Source organism: Hordeum vulgare, chromosome 7H (assembly GCF_904849725.1).
Source record: "Hordeum vulgare subsp. vulgare chromosome 7H, MorexV3_pseudomolecules_assembly, whole genome shotgun sequence".
Classification (NCBI taxonomy): domain Eukaryota; kingdom Viridiplantae; phylum Streptophyta; class Magnoliopsida; order Poales; family Poaceae; genus Hordeum; species Hordeum vulgare.
The window spans coordinates 440794197-440800196 of record NC_058524.1 but is presented as its reverse complement, the minus strand read 5'-3'; positions in this window follow the sequence as shown (position 1 = coordinate 440800196).

Genomic DNA, 6000 nt, shown 5'->3' with positions numbered 1-6000 from the left:
TCGGACAAAGTCATCATCTGTGTTTTCATTCCTCACAATCTTATTGGTTAGATCATCAATCATGATCTTACCCTTTTTTGTGTCCACAAAAATAATTGGTATTTTGTTCATATCTTTTTACCCTTCCTTTCTAAGAAAACCAACAACATCAACTCCTTGATTTTTCAAACCAGATATAGAAAACACATCATCAGGCCCTACGGAAATAAGGCCTTTACAACCAGATGCCTCTTGAACCATGAATTTTTTACTATGATGATTGTAGCCTTGGAACAAAAAGTAAAGTAAAAATTCACGCATCTTTGCGGATGGTATTTGTAACATGCCTTGCAAATCCTTTTCATAAAATGTAAATTTTTTACTTGCTGAAAGTTTGTCAACAAGGCTAACCCACTTCTTAACTGAACATGGAAGCACACCATCGATATTCATCCTTCATAATTTTAAAATATTGTCACGTATGATAACTCATTTGACATGTGAATACTAACATGAAAGCATCATAAATATAGTTACCCAAAGTAGAAGGTCGACGGCGGACGGCAGACGATGCAACAGCGGTCGTACGGACGGCGGAGGGCGCGGCGACGTACGGACGTAGATGTGTGACGGCAGACGAGGTGATAGATCACACCACCGTATGGAGGACCGAGGGAGAAGGGAGAGAACACAACGGCCGCGGGAAGGATGGAGGGCGGCGGGTAGTCTAGAGCGAGGAGGGGGGGTGGGCGGCGGCAACGAGATCACGTCGGGGTAGGGCTAGGTGTGGGAACAGATTGCATGCACGTCGGTTATCCTGTCGGGCGCGAATACCCTACTATGGCGACGTCAGCTGAGATCACAACAGGGCAACTAACGACGTCGACAGGAGTCTAACTCTTCTCCTCTTTTTTTATATTAAAGACGGAAGGGGTGTTACAATGCGATCTTGCTACTCCCATTCATCATCCGACCCAATTTTTTTCCATGCTTCCTAATGAACTTCACAATGAGGCACGTCATTTTTTTCCGGACAATTCTTGTTTTTTTGTGAATTTTCATGCAAAAACAGGCAAGAACAGATGCCGGACGTGACGCAACGTGCGTTTGGTCTTCGATTTCGTTGAAATTTTGCCTGACACAATTGGATGTGCATTGTCAAATGCCGGCAAAAGTTGGGTACATTTCATGAATGCATGCATGTACATCATGTGCAACCCACCGCTGTCGGTATGGACAAAAGGGGTGTTACAATGCGATCTTTCTACTCCCATTCATCAAACGGACTCAATTTTTTCCATGCTTCCTAATGAACTTCACAAGGAGGCACATCATTTTTTTTATTTTCTGACAATCCTTGCTTTTTTGTGAATTTCCATTCAAAAATAGGCAAGAACAGATGTCGGAGATGAAAAATCATAGAAAATATACGAAATGTCAAAAATTACAAAAATTGGCGTGACTCCTTGCGATGATCACTAGGGCGTGTGAAAAAAATTGGTTCTGTTTTATGAATCGGAGTAACATCATCACATCATCGTTTAAAGTGAACACATATATTAAAGAAGATAAACCAACAACGTTATTGGCCCATCGTTACGAGAGATTTGCGTCTGTTGTTATAATGCTCCGGTTAAATAAGGTAATCCAATAATGGCCTTAAAACAATGTGTGTGTTCTTTTTCAAAATCGCGTGCTTCAAAATTTTATTTGCATTTTTATGAACTGTTTGTATATTTTTTTAAATGTAAGGAAGGCCTTTTTTAACATATTTCAAAAATTGTTCAATATTCCGAAGAAATAATAACAACAACACTTAATTTAGATAACATAACAACACTTAATTTAGATAACATAACAACACTTAATTTAGATAACCGTAGTTCATTCATATTACATTCGAACATAACACAACTTTAATTAAACATTACTAAAACTAAAAGTGAAATTTAATTAAACATTACTAAAACTAAAAACGGAATTTAGTTAAACATTATTAAAACTAATCTAATCGCACTCGTCGAGGTAGACGACGTCCGACCCCTCCACCGCGTCATCCCCGTCCGCACCGTCGTCGTCGGCGGAACTGTTGCCGAGGTTATCCAAGTCGATATCGTCGTCGTCGTAGTAGCCGTCTTCCTCGATGACGGGCTGCAGATTCGTCGCGAGTGCCGCCGCCGCCTGGATTTCCACCGCGATCTCCGCCTCCTCCCTCGATGTCGCCGTGGCCGCCGCTGCCTTCACCTGAGAAGCACGCAGGGTGACGAGCAGCCCAAATAAATCATTCGGGTCGTCGTCCTTGTGTAGGACGACCTGCTCCGGTGAGAGTTCAACCTTTGGCGGGGCCACAGGCAGGGCCACTTGCGGGGGTTGGGGGGTTAACGCCCGACCCCTCGGGCGATGCTGGTTGCCGCCGGGGCTGATAGGGTTGCCCGCGACCGCCGACGCGCGTTGGTGCTGGTTGATGATGTCAGTGTAGGACTTGCCGTCCCAAAACGCGTGTCGGTCGTAGATGTTGTGCCGGCCTCTGCGATGGTTACGACGCTCCTCCTCCGTCGCGGCGGGCCGAGCGTCGCGTAACCGTCCTTGCTGACTTTCCACGGCTTTGCGAGCCGGCACCCCGGCAGGACTAGCGGCGCGTAGCGGTGGAGCTCCTCCATCGCCGGCCCGTCAAGCCTCGTTGGCCAGATGCTCGGCGGGTCGCCACCGGCGCAGGAACTGCTTCCGTCGATGGAGGACGCCATCGTCGGGGCGAGAGGTCAGGGAGAGAGGAGCGGTGGGGCGACGGGGGAGAGGAGAGGAGAGCGACGCGTCTGGGCAACGTGCCCGGGGGCACCGACTTTATATAGACCGCCGGGGGAAGGGGAGGCGACGGTGCGGTTGGGCGGCGTTACTCCCCCGTAGTAAACTCGTTGCCTCGGGGAGGCGACGGGCCTCGGGAGACGGCGGCTTCAGGCGTTAATGCGTCGACCTCGGGAGACGGCCGGACCGACGGTCAATAGGCGACGGCGTCATGCGTTAATGCGTCGGGCCTCGGGAGACGGCGGACCGACGGTCAATAGGCGACGGCGTCACGCGTTAATGCGTCAGGCCTCGGGAGACAGCGAACTGACGACGCAGGCGGGATTAAGGGCGGCGGCCTCGGGAGACGGCGATCTGACGACGCGAGCGGGATTAATGGCGGCGGCCTCGGGAACCGACGGTCAATCTGGAACCGACGTGAAGGGGTCTGGTTTGACCGCGGTCAGGGCGACGCGGGCTGACGTGGAGACGACACGTCACGCCGGCTAAAGCGGGTACGACGCGTACCTCCCCGGTACCTGTACGTCGCCCGACCGTCTGCTGGCGCCGCGGGGCTGACGTGCGTCCGTTGGAAGGGGAGAAAAGACCATCCCGCCTTTTTTTATGAAAGGATGTCGTTTAATCTGCGCCGTCGTTGTGTCCGGGGTTGTATTGAAGAAGAGGTGAAACATGAATACGCCGTGAAATACAACCGCATGCACCCATCCCAATAATATTAGATGGTTCAGATAACAAGATCATTTAGACCCGAGAGCCGAAATGACTATGCCCACCCGTCAATGCATATAATGGGTCGAAGCTACTTACTCCGTTTGAGTTTACAAGTACGATACATGTACCTAGGTCGTTTATTTGATCAATTTAATGAGAGGCATATGTAATAAAAAATATATCATTAGAAACTTTAAATATTTTATTTTCTAATGATATAATTTTAAAGTTAAACAATATATTTTATATAAGTCAAATTGATGATCTAAATACACGTGCATGCCTTCTAAAGTGTGACGGAGGAAGTAGTAAAATACCTCTAGCATGCATCTATGGGCATGTAGAAGTTCTCAAACATTCCATCATTTGCATTCACAAACATGGTACATCTAGGATTTGACAATCTAATTTTAGCTGCAAAGTCCCATAGTAAATTGTACTATTCTATTACATCTCCGTTAATTTTGCTTCAATGCAACCCTTCTTGCTCTTGCTATCTTGCGTCTAGTAGGAAGCATATTGTAATCCAGCTTAACAAGCCTGCCAAAGGTCTTTAATGACATCTTCTCATCTGCTCTAAATGTCTTCAAATACTTGTCAGTCAGATATCTTGTTGTGGATTACTTCTGTGTCCGTTCTCTTTCATATGTATGTTGTCCCACATATTTATTCACAACTCATGATTTGGTCCTGTTGTTAGGTGCAGCAAACAGGAATCGGCGATAATCTCCAACACATCATGCCCCTATCCTCTTCCTATCATTTTTTTACTGCATTACCGAAAAAGGCTTTCGTCCCGTTTTATAAATAAAGCAATCAACATCGTAACACACGCATACATCCAAGGCAGGATACATAGACGCTGAGCGCAGCAACACTATCCCTAGTACTACAAGAGCAATGAGAGTTCTCAACAATGAACACGCCACCGCGGAGAGATGAAGCTGCATATGACGAACCGTGTGCTCCAAGGCGTCACATTCAGAAAAGTTACGACACCAGAATGCCGCCACCACCAGACCCGAGGATCAAAGTTTTCCCTGGAGCATAATGACGGGCAATGAGAGCCGCGACGACGCCTTCAAAAAGGGAGAGAGCACGCCGCCATTGGTCCGTCCGAAGATGGATCGGGTTTTCACTCCGACCAACACTCACCACTACCGTACACCACACCCCGGCGACCACGCGGCCCACACAGCCATGAGCATCAAGCAACACCTAGCCACGGGCTCTGCCCGTGAGCACCGCAACACCACCACCAGGGCCGCCGCCCCGACAACCCAAACCTGGACACCACCTCACCCGATACCCACTGCTACCCCAACCACAAATACAAGCCGAGAGGACCCGCCATTCACACCCCTGGGTTGTCCCCAACATGGCTCCATCGACCCGTCCTGCAGCGCCGGATGCGAGACGAGCTCGGTCCTACTGCCGGGGGCGAGACGAGGTCGGTTTTGCTGCCGGACGTGAGACGAGGTCGGTCCTGCAGCCGGGCGCGAGACAAGGTCGCTCCTGCTGCCAGGCGCGAGATGAGGTCGGTCCTTCTGCCGGGTGCGAGACGAGCGATGGACCGTAGTCGGGGGAGGGTCGAACCTACGACGAAGGTAGTAACCAGACAACAAGGAGAGCGGCCGAAGGTCGAAACAGACCGCCTACGGATGAGCCGACACTGGAAAGCCAGTCGGCCCGCTGAGCTGCCGTGTAGCCGCCGCGCCACCAGGAGGCCACTGCCCGTGCTAGGCCTCCACGCGCGGACACCCACGGTCGGAGCACCGGCCACGCCAGGCCGTAGCCCCAGCCGTGCCGCCCACCCTGATCCTGCCATCAGATCTGGGCGAGTGCGACGCCACCAGCCCCGCAGCGGAGCAGCCACCACCCCACGCATCCATGAAGGCACGAGGGACCTCCAGGAGGACGGGGAGCCACCGGCGACCACCAAGCCAACTGCCGACTAGATCCGCGCCCATCGGATCCAGATCGGGCCGCCGCCTCCGCAACGGGCGCCACCACCTGCAACCCACCACACCGGGCCGCGCGTCCTCAACATCGCGGCCAGTCGCCAGCCACCACGTCGGCGCACCCTGCACCCGCACGCTGTTGCCGCCCGAACATGTCGGCCCGCACCATCGTCTTTGAGGGGTGGTGAGGAGCCCCGCCGCCGCTAATGCTTATCGGGCTTAGCCCAACGGCATGCACCGGTGGTGGTAAGGGGAGAGGAGGAGAGGGACAGCCCGACCCGGCGGCGCTACGGTTAGCCCTCCCGGTCGCTCGCGGAAGTGATGCGGAAGGGGAGGAACGACGCAATTTTTTCGAGCTGCTCTTGTACTGCATTTGCACTCTTTGTTTGACAATGTACTCTTGAATTGCTTCTCTAAGTTCAATCCTAGTCAACAACACCATGCCTATGTGAAAATTCACACCTTTCATGTTCTCGAGCCTCCACCTTTTGAGCTTCACTTTCTTCTTCATTTTTTCCTTCCTTAAGCATCAACTTTCCACTTCCTC